Source organism: Pocillopora verrucosa, chromosome 6 (assembly GCF_036669915.1).
Source record: "Pocillopora verrucosa isolate sample1 chromosome 6, ASM3666991v2, whole genome shotgun sequence".
Classification (NCBI taxonomy): Eukaryota; Metazoa; Cnidaria; class Anthozoa; order Scleractinia; family Pocilloporidae; genus Pocillopora; species Pocillopora verrucosa.
The window spans coordinates 8,040,411-8,050,613 of record NC_089317.1 but is presented as its reverse complement, the minus strand read 5'-3'; the positions used below and the strand labels follow the sequence as shown (position 1 = coordinate 8,050,613).

The 10,203-nt window shown below is 38.0% G+C and overlaps 1 pseudogene; it reads left to right on the top strand.

Moving 5' to 3' along the window:
• Positions 1 to 1,705: 1,705 nt before the first annotated feature.
• LOC131776110 (uncharacterized) overlaps positions 1,706 to 10,203 on the top strand; it is a 20,595-nt pseudogene continuing 12,097 nt past the window's right edge.

Here is a 10,203-nt window from a genome sequence, read left to right as displayed (position 1 = left end):
GTACAAAGCTAAGATACATGCGAGTAAGCTAATCATACATCACACATTTTCACGCTTTAAGGTTACTCTGAGGTGATTCATTTTATGTGCAGCACATTCCATTGTGATGACGTGTTCTGTGCTCTTCTAACCCACGCAAAAGCTGTCAAATACCAGAAAAAGAGTTAAAAGAATCGTATTTTTAATGAGTCAAAATGCTGCATAATCATTTTAATTTTGCCTCTTGACAATGTATACTATATAACTATGTGTACCTGTAACTATGACGATCATCGTTAGTTGTAATAACGAAAACGGCGAAAAAGTGACGAGACGTGTCAGAAAGAGGTTTTCCTAAGGCATCTGGTCTGGTCTGTTACTGATAGGTTGGCATGTAACAGGGATAGAGGGTAGCCAAATAGCCGTACGGATTTGGTTCACAACCAAGATTAGCAGCAGAAATATCCGTATAAGACTTGTTTACAAGGATCGCTCCAGTTTAATTGTGAGAATAAGAAGCCGAACTGATATTCGAAAATTACTTACCATTAACTGAAGCAATCGGCATCAAATCCCCATCGGCACTGCTGGAAAAAGTGTCTTAACGTTTGCACTATTGTAAAACTTTAGAGTCTTATGAGAAAAATGTCGAAGATGTAAGTATGGCGGAGCAAGCTTTTGTCCCTTACCCTCCCTCCCTACAAATGACTGGAGGGTGACGCAATTTTGAAAGGTCATAGCCTCAAAACTTTACTACAGTCTTACTGATTTTGCGGAGCTCATTCAAGCAGTAACGACGATGTAAAGGAAATGTGGAGCTATCGGCCATATAGGCGGTAGAGAATGGCAAACAAGAGATTGCACACTCTAAGAGAGAGGCAATTCCACAACGGTGTGTAGCCGAGAACAAAAAGTAAAGAAGAGACTGGCCAGTGGCGCTAAACGAAACGATGGCGGGAAGAAACGTTTAGGGCCTTTCAACTTAGGAATGCGTTCAGAAGTTTAGGAAGTCACTAATATGCATGTGACAAAAGCGGAAACGAGCACGCTTTACCTGAAGGAATAAATCACTAGATATTCCGAAAGTATAACAGTAGGTCAATAAAAAATTGAAAAACAACCATATTTTCAGGATCTGAAATAAATACAAAGAACCTACTTAAACTTTAGACCCTAGTTATAAGTTGCGGTTAAACTCATCAAAGATTGTGGGACTATTGGACCATATCATGTAGGCACTGTGCATAACTTTAGAAGCAACCGAAGACGCTCCACCTACATGTGTGTCGACGAGTGAAGTGCGGATTGATAATCGAAAATCACTGATTTTATACTCTTATACGCCTATAACTTTTGGTATTCACTCTGCGAATACTGAAATCTACTGTCTCAGTTTAGCGAGGAAATCGATTGGCAAAGTTATTAAACCAGTTAAGGTTTAATAATTTTAAGGTGGTTTATTAAACCACGTCAACAGCAATAAGAAAACTGGCTGCCATTTTGAGGAGCGAAGCGCGACTTGATCCGCACCGATCGTTGCTTTTAGCCGTAGTAATTTCTCTTCATCCTACCGACTGCTTTGTTTGTTGTCGAATACCTTACTTTACAAATATCAGATTGACCTCTAGACGCCCGATTGTCGCTAAACTCGTCAAGGATTATGTAAATATAGAATTAGTTAGCGTAACTACTAAGCGTAACCATGAAAGCAACGAGAGAAGTCGATCAGTTATGATGACGAGCAAAACGCGACTTTATCTTGATGATCACTGATTTTCTCGAAAGTAGTCTCATTCCACCCTTCTTGCAGCTATGTCTGTTGTCGAATACCGAGTTCTTCTGTATCAATTTAGCGAGGAAATTGATTGGCAAACTCAACGAAGAAAGTTGATATTTATCCTCAGAGCTTACCTTCCTGATGGCTCTGAAAGAGGTATAACTGACATTGATTCGCTACTTACTATGCTGGAGGAGAAGAATATTCTTGGAATTGATCGTCTTAATGTAATGAAGGAACTACTAAAAGGGATAGAAAAGTGGGATCTTCTTCGCAGAATAGAGCGATTTGAAATTAAGAGAAAGGACTACAAACAGTTACTGGAGAAGATAAGTCATGCACTTGACGAGTCCAATGAACTGCAACGACTCATTTCAATCTGCAGAGGAAAAAATCTGATAGCTCGTGAAAGCGAAGAAGATATCGTGGATGTCAATACATTGTTCACAGTGCTAGAACAACAGAACAATTTGGGGATAGAAGACCTCACTCTCCTGAAAACCTTAGCAAAAGAGGTGGAAAACCAGATGTATGCATACTGCTAGAGGAGTTTGAGAAGAAGAGAAAACAGGAAGAAGATGCCGAGCGGAAAAAGAGAGAAAGGGAGTACAACATACGAAGAGCACGCGGTAAGGTACAATTCCTTACCCAATTTCTAAACAGTTAATGAAACAGTTAATGAAAATTCCTTGACCAAACTTTGGATTTGAAATCGAACATGGCGAATAGAATTCTAGGGTTTTTAGTCGGTGAAGTTGCCAGACTTAAGTTAAGTGTTTGTTCAATCGACCGTCTGAAAAAATTTCGAGAACTGTATAATCAGAAACTAAGCTTGCGAAGACGTGATTTCGGACTATGTTGCTGATACGAGTGGGTAGTTACTTCCACTTGTCTGTACGGAAAATTTAAATCCTCGGCCACACATGGTCACTCTACCTCTAGATATTGCTTCCCTACTCGATATTTCTTCAAGGTTTTAGCTTAGTTTTAACCTGACAGAGTGCAAAAATATGCGAAATATTTCTATGTGGTTTATTGTGATTTTGTTGATGAGGGTATACCTGTTTATTTGCACCTTCTTGAAAGCATCGATAGAGTGCTGGTAAGACATGTTGAGACGATCTGACGGGCGAATAAACACTAACTTCGTTCCCAGGGCCTCCTCTATGTTATTTTCAAGAGCGGCGAGTCGCCCGTAAGAGTTGAAGGAGAAGTTTGCTCTACATTGTACGTAGTGTTTACATCCTTCGTGCAATTTGCTAGATACCGTGAGTTGAGACTCCAACGAATCAATAAGTGCTTGAAATTTGTCTTTAGTTACGTTAAAAGCTCGTCCTTGGTCACTTCTACTTTACAAACACCTCAGTAACCCGGTCATTCACGCAAGAACACACCGTGCGATTTAAAACCAGCTACTGTAAAGTTATCGCAAAAGAATTGAGTCTAAAAAGACCTTTTTTGTAGCTTTCATTTCTTGAAACAGATCTATAAGAGATACAAGGAGTAAGCTCTTACCCCACTGCTGATCAGTTAACCATTTATACCCTAACATCAGCTCATATATTCTCCATTCTGTTCTTTGTGCATTTGTTATGGCACCGACAAAGGGAAATTTATAATGGTAATTGACCTGAGTGGAGGACAATTTGGGCTGAAATCATATGCGTTATTTCAAAATTGAACGAGCGCGCAGCGCGAGTTCGATTTGAAATCACAAGTATGATTTCGGACCAAAATTGCTCGACACGAGGTTCAATTACCACTTTATTACATCCATTCTGGAATCACTCAAATACAGGACTTGGTCAATTCAAATATTTTATTGATGCAGTACTGAGCTGGTTTGAAATTAAATTCATCCTTTTTTTTGGGGAAAAAATAACAGTTTTGGAAACAAAAGTAGCAAAATTTGCCACATGATACTCTTTGCCTCACATTTTCCTGCAATTTGATCGGCAACTTTAAACAAGCCTTGAAATTTGATTGGTTGTTTTGTTTTTAGTGTAGCCTCCTAATTGGCTGGGAAAAAGATGCGATTTAAAGCAAAGAATGGTGCGATTCGTGAACAAATCGCACCAATTAGAGCCAATCAGATTACAGGGACCACCAGTGATTTCAAAATGGGTGTAATAAAGTTAATAATCAAGAGCTTATTAAGGTTACCATTATTTTCTTAATTTATGGGCGGAACGAGTGATTCAGTGGTCACGCCTTATTTGCAAATTAGATGCTAGTTACCCTCAGGGGTTCAACAATTAACATACCAGAGATCAAATGGCCTTGTTGACCGCAAATTTAAGCCAGGAACATGAAAAGTCTGCCAAGAGAGGTATTTCAAAAATCAATATTCAATATTTCTCTCCCTGATTAAACTATTGTATATTTATTAGTCTAAAGATTGATTTTTTTCACATTCCAGCTCAGGCCGCTTCTGTTCTTTCTGGTGGAATAAACATTGGAGAAAGATTAATAGGAGGTAAGACAGTGTTAATTAACCTTGCTGATAAGCAGACCCAAATTATGAGGAACCTAGAACCTGAAGCAGTAATTCCCGCTGACACAGTGCTTTCAAGAGGCTCACGCTACTGGAGTCTTCGAGTGGAAATTGCATACTCAAAACTAACATTGTCACCCTTACCAGAATCAACGATGAGATCCAACAAAGAAAAGGAAATTTTCTCGGTATTCACTAAATAAACATGGAAATTGCTGAGCCTGGACAATGTTTGTTAAAGTACTTTTCTTGGAAAATCTTTTACATTTTTTTTCTGTGATCGAAAAAGAATACTTTGTGTCTATAGTCCAACCACTTCTCTTTATTCATAAGCTTTCTTGTCGTCTGTCTCAGTAACGTATAACTTTCGAAAACAGCAATCCTTTCAAATTTAGACTTTGCTAGGCTCTCAGTTGCTGGAGAAAGCGTAATTCGCTTTCCTGCAAAGAGGCAGGAGAGCAAGTTACGCGAGGAGTCTATGAAGAAGTGCTCTCCTTAGCCAACTCTTCCCCAACGTTTGTTACTTTGCTCAGGCCCGCTTTTTTAATCGACTCCACAAGCGGCTAATGTAACCCTATGATTTCTACATTTTTTGCAGTTGTCACACCTCACTGTACTTTCCGCAATGTTACTGGTGGTGCTGTGGTCGTCACTACATGGATGGTCCTTCGCAGAAGTCTCAGTATCGAAGAGTTTGTCAACGCTTTCAAAGAAGCTGTCCTTTCATTTGGAAATTGCTTGCGTGCAATTAGTGAAGGATCGATCCGATTTACGATTCAAGCAGAAAATATTTCTGCTCTTGACGTATTATGGCAAAGTTATCAAGACGAAAAGCTACAGACAAATTTACAAGAGTTTCTTGTTACTGAGGAAATAAAGCAGCTTGCAGGTGGTGAAGTGACGTTGACTGTGCACATCGACGAAGATGAATACAGAAATGCGAGGTTCGATTTGTTAATATCAGGAACAGAAGGTAAATACACCTTTAATAGTCCCGCCATTATGCATGACTCCTCGTGTGAGATAAATTAGAAACGTCTCTTGTTGTGTCTAACAATGGGACGAATCACTTCATTTTCAGCCTGATCTGTCGCGTGGGCTAAATTAATTTTTTCAGATGTTGCCACCAAATGTTTAACTATTGGTAAAATTCGCTCTTAAGTTTCACCTTCCTTGTGGGTGATTTCTTACTAGCATATAATTTGTTTCCGAGAGCTTGATGATTATCCAAGTAAGGAAGGTGTTCAATGTCTCAATTCTCTTTTGCAAATGACGTAGAATGCACCACTTCATTCAGCACTATATTACATTTTTTACTATGAGTTTTAGAGATGAAACTTGAAGGAAAAAGAGGATTAAAAGATCGAGCAAGTTCTGATTCAGACCTTAAGAAAGAAAGAAACATGACCACAGCGAATACAAAAGATCCTTTTCCAGAGGGGAAATTTTTTACCATTTGACAGAAAAGTGCGTGTAAAAGAATTTTTGGAAAATCTTCGAGAGACCTTCAGCGAAATCACATTACCGAGTGATAGTGGAGCTGGGACCTGGAGTAGTGCCACTTCTGAATATGGATTTGGCAAAGGTGAAAGTTATAGTTAGTCTCCACCGAATGATGATTTTTAATTGAATAGGTATGAGCTGATGAAGGCACTAGACAGGAGTGTCGAAACGTTGGGTCTATGAATTGTGACTTCTTCGGTTACATTCATTAAATCTGTAAACCAGAGTAGCATCAAGCTATGTCTGATTGTCCACCTGGTTGCCGTGTGAACTTTAATATAAAAAAAAAGATTTGGTCAATATCCAGCCATCTCGACCTTAAACTGGTCAATAACTCGTACGGAATGTGGATGAAAATGAGTTAGAATAAACCTGCTAAAGATATGGAATTACTAAAGCAATTAGAAATGAGGACACTCTTTATGAGTGATATCCTATATTTCGTATCGCTGTATATTTATTTGCTTATGGATCTGAACAAACACAGGTTTAGAACAACATTTTCAAATGACGGTATTTTTGTCAAAGAACGAAAAAAACACAACAACTACCATAATTATCAGTCAACTTTGAATGTGAAGTTTTGATTTATCTCCAGTTAAGCCTGTCAATCTGAATTACCAGCGGATGAACGTGATTACAACCAAATTCTTGTTTCGTACTTGGTATGGCTGAAACTTGTACTTTTTCAGAGCCTGAAAGCTTACTGTAATGGCATAGCATAACAGCCCATTTTAAATTTCATTCATCCCTCTTCTGGCAGTTGATTTACTTAAACTTTCATTTAACCTCTTCGAATCGGTCGGCGTTTTATTGGAATAAGTCTGCTGATTTTGAAACACCTAAAACAGCAGACTCTGATTTGAACAATTCATGGGCAACCATCAGATTTCTCTCCGAAAGTTTGATGTCAGTATCGTCGTTACTTATTCTGTGATCGTAAATGCTGTTTTTCCTTTCTTTTTTGTTGCACTGTAGAATCTATTTTGACATCGTCAAGCAGTGCTCGAGCTGTTATACAACAATTGGACAACTCTATACAGCTAGATAAAGGCTTTTTCAAAAATCCAACCACAGAGGACAAAAGGGCTATCCGTGGCTTGGCAAGAAGGGCGAAACATTTAAAAAGATTCGACGTTTTCTATTACTTAAGAGAGATCACACCACCAGGAACAACAGGTTAGCTGTTTGATATCATTTCCTTAAATCCTTCTCAATACTTATCTATGGATTATTGAACAGTTATAACCATGATGCCTTGTTAACAAAATAGTCAGAAGGTCTCGAACATCGAACTCTCTTTAATCCATGAAATTAAAATAGGAAATAATTTACATAAAACAAGCAACACTTTTAAGTTTGCAAGACATGTTTGGATATTACTCATATTATGTTCAGTTGCAAAATAATGTCCTTGTTACAACTTTAAAAGTTCTTGTCAACGCAGCGAAAAAACGCGAACGAGAGACAATACACGAGATGAGAGAATCAACAATGATAATGGAAGGGGGAAGTGGGGGATCCTCATGAATTCCATAAATAATAGTTTCGAATCATTTGATTCGTGTGGTCGAGCCTTTATTACGATTCTACGTTTGTGCGGGAAGCCATTGAGTTAGACTCAGTATTTATTCCTAAGACGATTCTTCGTTTCTTTCAGGTCCTTGGTTACATGAGAACTTGCTGATCAAGGACATCCCCCAATATATAAAAGAAAAAAAATCAAAACTTTTGAAACGTAAGTAAAGTTTTGTGAAATAGTCGCCAAATAGGAACGCTTATGTGTAAATGCATTTGCACAGTGGCCTGTTGCATATTCCCGGCCATCGACGTTCACGGGGATCCAGTTTACAAAGATATGGATACTTCCGGCCGGGAAATTCCATTTGCAACCTCATGGTAACCGGCTGAGAGACATATTCCCTTTGTAATCACTTTTATTGAACCAGTAAACTTGTGGAGTCACCCCGTATCATATAATGGAGCCCTTGGCACATGTTTTCAGTCTCATACTTTGCATCGCTTCTTTGTTCCTGTTCACTAGGAGAACAATAGTCGCGAGGTGTTTTGACAACACACAGAAAAGTACATATCACTAAAAAAGAAATTTACAGAGCTTGGTCTTCTCGTTTAAATAAGAAATATTGAAACAGCAGAAAAAATTTTCTTATAACTAGTGAGTCTGGAATGGCGTCTCTACTTTTACACACACTCCACTCCATATGTCGAGTGCATCACATAGACCCATACTCGAAATGAAACCATACTGCAGATATGTTGCTCTTTTCTCATTACAATGGTCCATGAGTATATATCTGCCAGCAGTTTATAAAGTAGGTCACTTATATAACTTGATGGTCTCGTGGCGTTCATTTATAAACAAGTCATATTTCGTGACGTACAACTAAGGTGAATGTGTGTTTTCTTTGTTTTAGGGACCTTTTTGGGGATGCAGTATCAAAAGAGCGGACCAAGCGACATGAACTACCCAGAGAGCACTACCATACTGGATCTTGTCGCTATGCGACACGAGTTAGGAACAGTGGGTGAGCTGTACGACTTGATATGTGAACGTGGGCTGCCTCACATTGCCGATTATCTTTAGATGTCTCAACTCTACCAGCCCACGAGGATCTCTTGATCTCATGTTTTCTTACTCTGTCCTATGAGATGATGAATCAGCTCACCCTTGCCACAGGGAACAGATAATTTGCTGCTAAAGTCAGTCATACTGAAGTGACATGTTTAACTATTCCTATAATTCCTCCGACTGAGCCAGTTAGGTTGGGTTGGTTATTATAAAAAGTTCTGTTAGTATCGGAAGGTAATTTAGTACTGCACATAATTTAAGTTGGTATTAACTTTTCTCTCATCAGTAACTTACGTTAGTTTTCTAACCGACGCTAAAAATCATTACCTATATTTAGCATTCTAAATAGTGCTTGTCTTTCAAATGGTAGAAGCAGTAAAATTCCATGTTTACACGGTGTTTCCATCGGGTTAAAACTTACAATTATTTCTAAAGGATTTAATCAAACTAACTACACTTGCTAGGAAAACCAAAAATACTGTATAGTCAAAGTCAAACTTGCTTTACAAGGAAACCGTGTATATGATACCGTGTATATTAACATTGTACTAAAAAACTAGACGATCTCAGTTCAAAAATGACTTTTCTCAATTTCATTTCAAACTCACTTAAGGAGTTGTATTGTTTGATTTATTTCGGGAAGCTTTTCCATAACAAGCTAAAGCTTAAACTTCGTTTACAACAATTAAACGAGTTTTATCTTTGACCTGTTCATATGTAAACGAGCTGTTGTATTTTCAAACCATAGAGTTGCAAGAGTTTGTTTTCCGACCAGCAATTATCAAGTGCTAGTTCATGGACATGTTTGACAAAAGAGAGAAAGCAGATAGGCTTTATCATAACACTGACATTCCGGTGAAAGATTATTTGACGGGTCTGGTAGCCTCAATTCTCGGCAAAATTTTCAGGACATCAACGACAAAACGGCCGAAAAAAATAAATCCAAACCGAATCCATTCATTAAAGCTGCATTTGGTTTCAATATTGTTTGAGCGGTTGATGGAAAGTTCAGAGAGTCGCAATTGGGATATACATACATGTGAAATATGTGTTTAATCTATTGTGAAAAAGAAAAGAAATATATATATATGCATTTTTTTTTTCAAAATAGATCGAACACATATTGTAACTGTTGTTAAGTTAAAGATTAAGTTTGGTTAGACACTAGTGACACGTAAGATCAAAAGGGCTATTGTAGTACCTCGTGCGTTGTTGCTTGAGAGAGTGAAATGCGAGAGAGTTATCTGCGAAGTTAATTACTGCGTTCATTTGCGACTTCTATTCAGGTGTACAGAGAGGACAATTCGTAAGTGTATTTTTCTCTCCCTGTTTCTGTTGTTTTTCGTTTTATTATTTAATCGATTATTGTTAGGCTTTGTGCGCTCGTCCTTTCTTGTATTGTTATGTAATAATTATTGTTTTTGGCTTAGCTCCGTGTAATGTCGCTTAGATTAGGTTTTTTTGCTGGTATTTTAGTTAGACGTGTTTGACATCAGATTATTACTCTGCAATAAATCGCATTGGAGTCACGGTTATACGTGTCTGGTGTCAAATTTAGTGCATTGATGTCCTTGTGAGAACTTTGAATTGCGACACCCCTACGCTATAAACGCCTGCATTTATACATATTTCATGAAGCCTTTTTCTCCAAACAAGTTCTGATCAGAATGGTAGATGTTCGCATGGTAGATAACAATACCTAAACTATATATTTGCACCTTTTATCAGTCACAGATGAATAGTGTGTGAAGTTTTCGACGCACATGGAGACTTTTAGATCAGAATTTGGCAGAATTTGAACAAATAAATCTTGACATTGTGTTTACGGCATTGGCAAAAAGCAAAAACATTAACCCTGAT